At 37.8% G+C, this 10,645-nt stretch overlaps 2 non-coding genes across 2 annotated transcripts; both read left to right on the top strand.

The window, feature by feature from the left end:
• Nucleotides 1–486: 486 nt before the first annotated feature.
• Nucleotides 487–593, top strand: LOC142168468 (small nucleolar RNA R71). Its single transcript, XR_012698327.1, has one exon. It is a non-coding gene; the product is annotated as a small nucleolar RNA R71 (small nucleolar RNA).
• Nucleotides 594–6,166: 5,573 nt separating this feature from the next.
• On the top strand, nt 6,167–6,273 carry LOC142168551 (small nucleolar RNA R71). Its single transcript, XR_012698404.1, has one exon. It is a non-coding gene; the product is annotated as a small nucleolar RNA R71 (small nucleolar RNA).
• The last annotated feature ends 4,372 nt before the right edge of the window (nt 6,274–10,645 follow it).

The following is a 10,645-nucleotide window of genomic DNA, read 5'->3' as shown; positions in this document are numbered from 1 at the left end:
GGCGCCCCTTGTCCCTGAGGTCTGGCGTTATTTTGTTGCCATGCATTTGCTGTACCTCCTGGTGAACTCCATGAAAATCCGGGGTGCCTCTAACCCATTGCATTAAAGTTGTAATTTCCAACAGCATTAACTTCCTCGGTTAAGGCTTGACACTCATGAGTAGGGTGTCCTCTTCCACAAATATCACATGTTGCATGAGTCTCACTCTGTATTGAGGCTAAGGTCAGCTTTTTAATTTCCTTCGCCATAGCATCAAGTTGTACCTGCACAGATGTGTTAGCATCAACCGGGTGAACACCATTCACCCGTCTTCTTTCAGCACTTTCACAGGGCCATTGATTTGCATCTTCAGATAATTCATAGAGAATAGTGAATATCTCCTCTGGTGTCTTCTTCATTAACGAACCTCCAACTGCATTGCTCAACGTTCTGTGTGAGGCCAGTGTCAACCGATCCCAAAAATCATGGAGTTGCATCCAGAGTTAAATACCACTGTGTTGACACTTTCTGACTATCTCCTTAAACCTCTCCCAAGCTTCAAAAACTGTTTCATTATCTTTCTGGCAGAAGTTATGGATCTCTCTTCTTAACTTGCCCGTTTTAGCTGAGGAGAAATATTTATCAAGAAATTTTCCGGTCATCTCCTCCCATGTTCGAATTGATCTTTGAGTCAAGCTCCAAAGCCACTGCTTCGCATCATCTTTTAGTGTGAAGGGGAATGCCCTTAGATAAACTACATCTTGTGAAACACCATTATATTGAAAGGTGTTCACGATCTCCTCGAAGTCCATTAGATGATTGTTTGGATTTTCGTTCATCTTTCCTCTGAAGAAACAACAGTTTTGCAGAGTTTGAAGCAACCCTTGCTTCAACTCGAAATTGTTTGCTGCAACTGGAGGAGGTCGAATGCTTGACAAATCTTATTTATAGACCAGTCTAGAGTAATCACCCAGTGGTTTCCCAGCACCTGGAGTTATGTTTCTAAATAGGCCTGCACCCACGGGTTGATTTTGATTAAGTCTGTGACCCCTCTCTTCTTCATAAATACATTGTGCATCTCTAAAACCTGCTTCTTCAGTGTCTCATGCCACTTTTTCTCTTTGTTGGGCTGCCTCTCTCGCAGCCAGGTCCACATTATCTTCACCATTTCCGGCAATATCTTTGGTTGAGGATTGCCCAACCTTTTCTAATGTCTCGGTGAGATTTCCTTCCTTCTTCAGCTGTTGCAGTTGTTTTTCTATTTCCAGCTCGTATGGTAGCAATTCTTTCCCAGAAGATCGAGTCATGCACCAATCTAACCTGTAACCTGCGCACAGTCAAAGAACACCAACCTAAAAAAGGGAAAAACAAAAGAAAAAAAATTCCTGAATTAGCACTACAAACTATTTCAAAACTATTGATTTCCAATCCCCGGCAACGACGCCAAAATTTGACGAGCGCAAAACACACACCTATATATGCTCGCTAGTCAAAGATAGTATAGAAAATTATCGTATCCACAGGGATTGGAGTAAAACAGTATTTTCGTAGCTTGTAGCTAGATTGCTATCCAAGATGATCAACAATTGAGATTATACGATTAAGAACTAAAATTAACTAAGACTCTAGATCTAATTGACTAATGACAATTAAACAAAATTAAGCAAAGAAGATATCAATAGGAGAAAATATGGGTTGATTGGATAGGTGCAAGATAATTGTCTGGGATTTAACTCTTGCTAATTCACTTCTAATGTTCAAGTTTTTAGTAGAAACTCCTCTGTCGATTAAGTCTCAACATCACAATATGAACCAATTTATGCTCGGTGAAGATATGCACGAATTCGTAGTGGACTGGTCTTTAGGAGAACCTCTTTCGATTATCCTCCTAACTAGGTCTAAACAATAATTCAACTAGCCTCTTTCGATTACTAGGAAGAATCAATGAATTCAACCAACAAGATGATGCAAAAATATCACAAGTTATGCCTCTCTCGATTATATGAACATGTGAATATAGATGCAATAATTAAATCACCCAAAACAATTCAATACATAAAAACTAGAGTTAATATCCACAAACAATTATCAAAACACCAAATCCATCAATCCCTAAAACGAACTACTCCATAGATATGGAGTAATTCATCACAAATATAAAAAAAAGCATTAAACGATCCAAACTCTTGTCTTGAGTGAGGATTGAATGATGAACTCCTTGTGCTTTGGCTTCTCCACCTTCTCTCTAGCCTCCTTAGGTCATAGATGTGTCAAAAGTCCAGAAAATACCATTTTTGCATGTATTTATACCAAGTAGGGTCGGAGCCAAATGAAATCACCCTTTCCTAGCCGAAATAGGAAAACTTGCAAACTTATTGTATTTCATGTGTCGCAGGGTGCGTAGCATTAGTGCTTTTTTCTGACAAATCCCAAAAACCTAGTCTCTTAAGTTTGCTATTTTCTGATAGATCTTTACATTGATGCGTTGCACTCTGCGTCGCACGGTGCATTTTTTCAACAGATTATTCTTCCTTGAATTTTGACGCCCAGAAGTGATCCTCGACCCCTGAACATGATTCCGGCTTATTCCTTTGGGCTTTTACTAAGACCTCAAAGCTCCAATTATCTCGAATTAGTTCCATAACATCTACATAGCTCGGAATCACTCCTACAAGGCATAAAGCACACAATTAGTGCAAAACACTAGCAATTAATACTCAAACTCAATTAAAGTGCAGTAAATTGGAATGTAATAAGGGACTAAAACACAAGATTATAGCCTACCATCAACACTCCATACTTAAATCATTGCTCGTCCTCGAGAAATCACACCACACGTTATATAGACACAACCTTACGAAGCAACTCTTCTAACTCATTATACCAAGAATATTTAAAATAGACTAAGCATAATAGTGTAACATCTTCACCTCAAGAATTGAGTAAAAAGCACCATGCAGTATTTACAACTCACTCACTTACTCTAATATAGAGGTCAACAACATTGCCTTTCCTTCATGAATCAAGTGCCCTCACAATAATAGACAGTAGTTCCGCACACAATAAAAGTTAAGAATAATTAGGAACTTAAGATAAAAAGAATTCACTCACTCTTAGAAACAACATTCATATGCCACAAAAGATGCACCATAGACTTGCCCGTAGTGTACTACTCAACTAATCGAGCCCATTCAGTCAAGAATCAAATAGGACTTTCATTGGTTGTAATGTAAGCTGCGGGACGGGTAGCATACATTTAGATATAAGAGTGACTATACCTCCCTAAGCACTTTAACACATACATTCATTGTTCGAAACCCCAGACTAATGTCAAACTATAAATCCACCTTCATATCAATATATATTAATTCCTAACTAATTTATGCACAATTACATCATACGTAACCACTATCAAGGAATATTTTTCACAATCGTACAATTAATCTCTTTATTTATTTATTTTCAATTCAAGTGGCTCTTACTTTTTCAAAACAATGCACCCTTTTCCTTATTTCAATAGTTCCACTCGAAAGCCCAACCAACACCCCACACTTTAACTTTTACAAAGTTCATACCAAATTCAAGTGCTCACAGGAGGTAAATGGTTCAAATAGATAGTCAATTCAAACAAATGGGTAAGGCTTATAATGTGGTTGCCAAAAGAAACAGGATTACATGCTCAACGGGGTTAAAAAAGATACATAACAATTAGGTGGATAAAAGCATATAATTGGCGCAACAAAGAAATGCCTATATCACTTCCCAAATTGAAAAAAACTACTATTTCGCTTTGCAAACACACGGGGTAAGTTCTAGACATCAAATACAATGCACAGAATAACACAAATACCTCACACACACATGGCACATAAATCACTCAAGATTGGATGATCAAGACTCTCTAGTCAAAGCAGTTAAGCAAAGTTAAACTTATACAATTTAAGGTGCTTATGCCAGAGTCAAAATCTGAGCCTAAGCGTCACAACTAAAGCACTCACTATTCTCAAAGTATATAAAGTCAAGAGACATTGCTTCCAATTCAAATCATAGCCCAAGGTTTCCTACTTCTAAAAAAAACTAACTACACCTGGTTCAAACAAAACCCTTGGAAAAGAACTGCGGCACAAAGAAAAACCAAGGGAAAATTATTGCACTACCTAACAAAAGAAAATCTTTTTGTCTTTTTCTTTCGACTTAAATCCCTCAAGAAACCTGTCGAATGATATCCATTGTCGAGAAAAGTTGAAAATTTTAAAAAAAAGATTTCTTTTTCAATTTTACAAAACAAAAACTAAAACTAACATACATACAACATATAATTATCCCCCCTACCCCACACTTTAAGTTGTGGCATGTCCCCATGATACAAAATTAAAAAGCATAAAGTAGAGTAAACTTCTCTGAATATCTAGTCGGGGTCTGAGTCGAAATCGGGCTCCATTCCACTCGCCCGAACCAGTGCACACATCCATGCAGACAGCTTCTTCTCAGCCTTTTTAGGGTACACCCCACACTTATCTTTTCCACTCGTTGTAGCCTTTTCTTTCGAATTCTTCACTTTCCATTCAACACTTACAGCTGGCTTCTCCTTTTTAACCCCTGTTTCTATATTCATCTCAAAAGTTACAGTCTCCTCCCCTACTCTAAGCATGAGATTTCTATAATGTATGTCTAATATTGCTCTACCTGTTGCTAAGAATGGTCTTCCTAAAATGAGGGAGACCTCCTTATTCCCCTCCATAATTATTACAATAAAGTCCACAGGAAATACAAACTTATCTACCCGCACTAAAATATTTTCCACTATCCCCTCGGGTATCAGAGTTATTTGGTCAGCCAGGTGCAAAGATATTGGTACCGACCATATCTCTCCAATCTCACTCTCCAACTTCCTATAAATAGACAAAGGCATTAAATTAATTGAGGCACCAGAATCACATAAAGATTTATCAAATTTAATAGAGCCTAAAGAGCAAGGTATAGTAAAACTCCCTCGATCTTCACTTTTTTGTGGGAGTTTGTTTTGCAATATTGCACTGCAATGCTCTGTGAATTTGACCACTGATGTCTCCTCGACCTTCCTTTTCTTTGTAAGGATCTCCTTCAAGAATTTTGCATAAGCTGGCATTTGGGAGAGCACCTCTGTGAATGGCAAGTTTACATTAACCTGTCTTAGCATATCTAGGAACCTCTCAAATTGTTTATCCAGCTTCTCTCTATAAAGCTTTTGGGGAAAAGGTAAAGCAGCCATGTGCCTGCTCTCTTTATTAGATCCATCCCTTCTCGAAATGTCCTCCTTCTTCTTCTTCTTCTTGTCAGCTCTCTTCTTTCCTGTCTTCTTTTTATCAACTTTATTTTTTAGCTGCTCCCCAATTTCTATTTCAGGCACACTCTCTTTTTGGACCGGAGTGGGCTTTTCCAACACTTGCCGCTTCTCAGAGTTACAGCATTTATAGTTTCTTTGGGGTTCCTTTCAGTGTCAGCTGGCAAAGTACCTGGGATCCTCTCAGACAATATGGTGGCAATTTGTCCCACTTGCTTCTCCAAATTTTGCAACCCTGTGCCAAATTCTTTAATAGTTGCACCATGAGCATCTAATCTCCCATTTGTCTTGACAATGAAGGACTTCATTAGATCTTCTAACCAAGACTGAATTGGCTTTTGAGGGTGAAATTGCTGCCTTTGGTGATTTTGGAAAACAGGCGCCCCTTGTCCCTGAGGTCTGGCATTATTTTATTGCCATGCATTTGATATACCTCCTGGTGAACTCCATGAAAAACCGGGGTGCCTCTGACCCATTGCATTAAAGTTGTAATTTCCAACAGCATTAATTTCCTCGGTTGAGGCTTGACACTCATGAGTAGGGTGTCCTCTTCCACAAATATCACATGATGCATGAGTCTCACTCTGTATTATGGCTAAGGTCAGCTTCCTTATCTCCTTCGCCATAGTATCAAGTTGTACTTGCACATATGTGTTAGCATCAACCGGATGAACACCATTCACCTGTCTTCTTTTAGCACTTTCAGAGGGCCACTGATTTGCATCTTCAGATAATTCATCGAGAATAGTGACTATCTCCTCTGGTGTCTTTTTCATTAACGGACCTCCAACTGCATTGCTCAACATTCTGCGTGAGGCCGGTGTCAACCCCTCCCAAAAATCCAGGAGTTGCATCCAGAGTTCAATACCACTATGTTGATACTTTTTGACTATCTCCTTAAACCTCTCTAAAGCTTCAAAAACTATTTCATTATCTTTCTGGCATAAGTTATGGATCTCTCTTCTAAACATGCCCATTTTAGCTGAGGATAAATACTTATCAAGAAATTTTCTGGTCATCTCCTCCCATGTTCGAATTGATCCTTGAGGCAAGCTCCGAATCTACTACTTCGCATCATCTTTCAGTGTGAAGGGGAATGCCCTTAGATAAGCTACATATTGTGAAATACCATTATATTGAAAGGTGTTCATGATCTCGTCGAAGTCCATTAGATTATTGTTTGGATCTTCGTTCATCTTTCCTCTGAAGATACAACAATTTTGCAGAGTTTGAAGCAACCCTTGCTTCAATTCATAATTGTTTGTTGTAACTGGAGGTGGTCCAATGCTTGACAAACCTTGGTTGTAGACCGGTCTAGAGTAATCACTAAGTGGTCTCCCAGCACCAGGAGCTATGTTTCTAAATTGTCATGCACCCACGGGTTGATTTTGATTATGTCTGTGACCCCTCTCTTCTTCATAAATACGTTGTGCATCTTTAAAACCTACTTCTTCAACATCTCGTGCCACTTTTTCTCTTTGTTGGGCTGCCTCTCTCGCAGCCAGGTCCATATTATCTTCCCTATTTCCGGCCATATCTTTGGTTGTGGATTGCCCAACCTTTTCTAATGTCTTGGTGAGATTTCTTTCCTTCTTCAGCTGTTGCAGTTGTTTTTCTATTTTTGGCTCGTATGGTAGAAATTCTTTCCCAGAAGACCGAGTCATGCACCAAACACTATTGATTGCCAATCCCCGGCAACGGCTCCAAAATTTGACGAGCGCAAAACATACACCTAAATATGCTCGCTAGTCAAAGATAGTATAGAAAATTATCGTATCCACAGGGATTGGAGTTAAATAGTATTTTCATAGCTTGTAGCTAGATTGCTATCCAAGATGATCAACAATTGAGATTATATGATTAAGAATTAAAATTAACTAAGACTTTATATCTAATTGACTAATGACAATTGAACAAAATTAAGCAAAGAAGATATCAATAGGAGAAAATAGGGGTTGATTGGATAGGTGCAAGATAATTGTCTGGGATTTAACTCTCGTTAATTCACTTCTAATGTTCAAATTTTTAGTAGAAACTCCTCTCTCGATTTAGTCTCAACCTCACAATATGAATCAATTTATGCTCGGTGAAGATATGCACGAATTCATAGTGGACTGGTCTTTAGGAGAACCTCTTTCGATTATCCTCCAAACTAGGTCTAAACAATAATTCACCCAGCCTCTTTCGATTACTAAGAAGAACCAATGAATTCAACCAACAAGATGATGCAAAATATCACAAGTTATGCCTCTCTCGATTACATAAACATGTGAATATAGATGCAATAATTAAATCATCCAAAATAATTCAATACATAAAAAACTAGAGTTAATATCCACAAACAATCATCAAAACACCAAATCCATCAATCCCTAAAGAGAATTACTCCATAGATATGGAGTAATTTATCACAAATATAAAGAAAAGTATTAAACGATCCAAACTCTTGTCTTGAGTGAGGATTGAATGATGAATTCCTTGTGCTTTGGCTTCTCCACCTTCTCTCTAGCCTCCTTAGGTCTTAGATGTTTCAAAAGTCCAGAAAATACCATTTTTTTATGTATTTATACTAAGTAGGGCCAGGCCCAAAAGAAATCACATTTTCCTAGCTGAAATACAAAAACTTGCAAACTTATTGTATTTCATGCGTCGAAATGTGCGTAGCAGGGTGCGTAGCATTAGTGCTTTTTCCTAACATACCCCAAAAACCCAGTCTCTAAAGTTTGCTATTTTTTGACAGATTTTTACATTGATGTGTTGCACTGTGTGTCGCCCAGTGCGCTACACTAGTGCATTTTTTCAGCAAATTATTCTTCCTTGAATTTTGACCCCAGAAGTGATCCTCGACCCCCGAACACGATTCCGGCTTATTCCTTTGGGCTTTTACTCAGACTTCAAAGCTCCAATTAGCTCGAATTAGTTCCATAACATCTACATAGCTTGGAATCACTCCTACGAGGCATAAAAGACACAATTAGTGTAAAACACTAGCAATTAACGCTCAAACTCAATTAAAGTGCAGTAAATTGGAATATAATAAATGACTAAAACACAAGATTATAGCATACTATCATGCATAACGGACTAAATTGGAATTATTGGTATGGTTTTGTTGTTGGTGTGAACTGTAGGTCTCGCATTCGCAAGGAACTGTTCGCAAATGCGAATACGCATTTGCGAAGTCGAACTTGCATTTGCGATAAGGGGGTGGACAGGGCAGTCTTCGCATTTGCGAAGAAATGTTCACAATTGCGAACATCCCAGGATCGCTTTTGCGATGACTTGGTCGCTCTTGCGACTGCGCACTAGACTTAGGCAGGTTCACAAATGTGAACCTTTGACCGCATTTGCGATGGATTGGGACCTCGCAAATGCGATGTTTTTGTCGCATTTGCGACCTATGTTTCGCATTTGCGATTATCGCAATTGTGATACCTACAGATGGGTAAAGATGGAAAAATCGGGACTTAACTCATTTCACTCTATTTTTCCAACCTAAACACTCTAGAGGCAATTTTCTTGAGAGCTTTTCTTTCCACAATCATTGGTAAGCAACTTTAACTAGTTTTCAATCAATTCTCATTACTTTTCCTGAAATTTTAACATCAAATCTAGAAATTTCATGGTAAAAATTAGGAGTTTTGAGTAAAATTTAGGAATTTGGTTAAATGGAGATTTAGATCTCAAATTAAAGTCGGATTTTGAAACAAATCACATAAGCGGGCTCAAGGGTGAATGGGTAATCGAATTTTAGTCTGAATTTTGACCAATCGTACATGGGGTTGACTTTTGTTGACTTTTTCAAAAATGATCAAAATTGAACCTTTTTCATTTTCTAAAGCTTAATTTGAATTGTTTGAATGATATTTGGCTAGATTTGGTTGGTCTGGAGGCTTGTTCGAAAGGAAAAGACGTGGTTGAGTATTGATTTGGTTGCGGAAAGAGGTAAGTGTCGTGTCTAACTTTGACTTGAGGGAATTTGAACTTGTTGGTCTATCTGCTACGTGAAGTATGTGGAAAAAAGCGTATATGCAAGGTGACGAGTGTATATGCGTTGTCATGGGTTAAAGCATGCGGGTTGGGCTATTTACCTTTACGTCATTATTTATTCCATGTTATATTTCATTACATGCTTGATTGCTACATGTCCTTACTTGTTATTCATGCCCTACTTGTTATCTGTTATTTAATTGCTACTTGTTTTGATTTATTCATTCCTCACTCAATACCTACTTACCTTCTACATGTTCCTACCCGTATTAGTTGTATATCTGCATTTTCTCATATTTTTAGCTATTTTTATTGTCTTTACATTGCACTTCATTATGTTATTCCGATTGTGTGAGTCCTTTAGCTATTCTTGAAATGATATTTTTCGAGGTTTGTGAATACGAGGTATTGGGTATTCTTTGTTTGTACGGGTAGTTCTTTGAGGTTATATACGCTTTATTTCCTTTGTGTTGAGATTACGGAATTGGGTTGTGTTGAGTTGTTCGTGTTAATGAGTTGGTATTGGGAACGGGTTGCGTGCCGCAACAGTATTAAAATGAATTGATAATGAAAACGGGTTGCACGCCGCAATAGATACTAATATAATAAAATCGGGTTGCACGTCGCAAAAGATATTGTGAAATGATAATGGGATCAGGTTGCATGCCACAACAGATATTGTGATAAATATTGGAATCGGATTGCACGCCGCAACAGATTATATTGTGTCGTAGCTGTAGTGCTTTATCTCGGTACTGCGATATGGGACAAAGTTAGTGATGAGGACCAAAAAGTACAAGTTGATTCACATCAATTAAGAATAACATGGCCATTTCTCTTTTTTAATAACGTCGTACGCTAAAGAAATTGTTAGTTCACAAATTCCTCTTTTTTGTTTTTATTTCATAGCATTATATAAGCATCTATGTAATATTATCATAGAGGCATATATGTATATCATAAGAGTACATAGCATATTTGACCGCTAGTTCTTATTCTCTACATGTATGCTAAGGGTAAGGTTTGTCTTGCGCTCACATTAGATGAACTAGCTAGGTAAGGTCGAGTCCTCTTACTTGTACTCTTGTTTTTGAGATTTTTATTATTAATAAAATATGCCACCAACACCCGGTGGTATATCAGCTTTAAATAATGCTCACAGTTTTATCTACTATCTTTGTAACTTTTTAACTTTTTACTTTTCCACGTTATACCTAGTTTCTTTCACAGTAAGTAGTGCAGAAGATACAATACTTGAGAATAAAGTGGACACCACTCGTCTAAAATTATCATGTTCCATTCAGGTTAAAGCATAGCACTTTCTGTTCAACATTTTTTTCCGGTGAGGGAAGG

Source organism: Nicotiana tabacum, chromosome 13 (genome assembly GCF_000715075.1).
Source record: "Nicotiana tabacum cultivar K326 chromosome 13, ASM71507v2, whole genome shotgun sequence".
Taxonomy (NCBI): domain Eukaryota; kingdom Viridiplantae; phylum Streptophyta; class Magnoliopsida; order Solanales; family Solanaceae; genus Nicotiana; species Nicotiana tabacum.
Note: the sequence above shows the minus strand (reverse complement) of the source record. Positions and strands in the feature narration are given on the sequence as shown.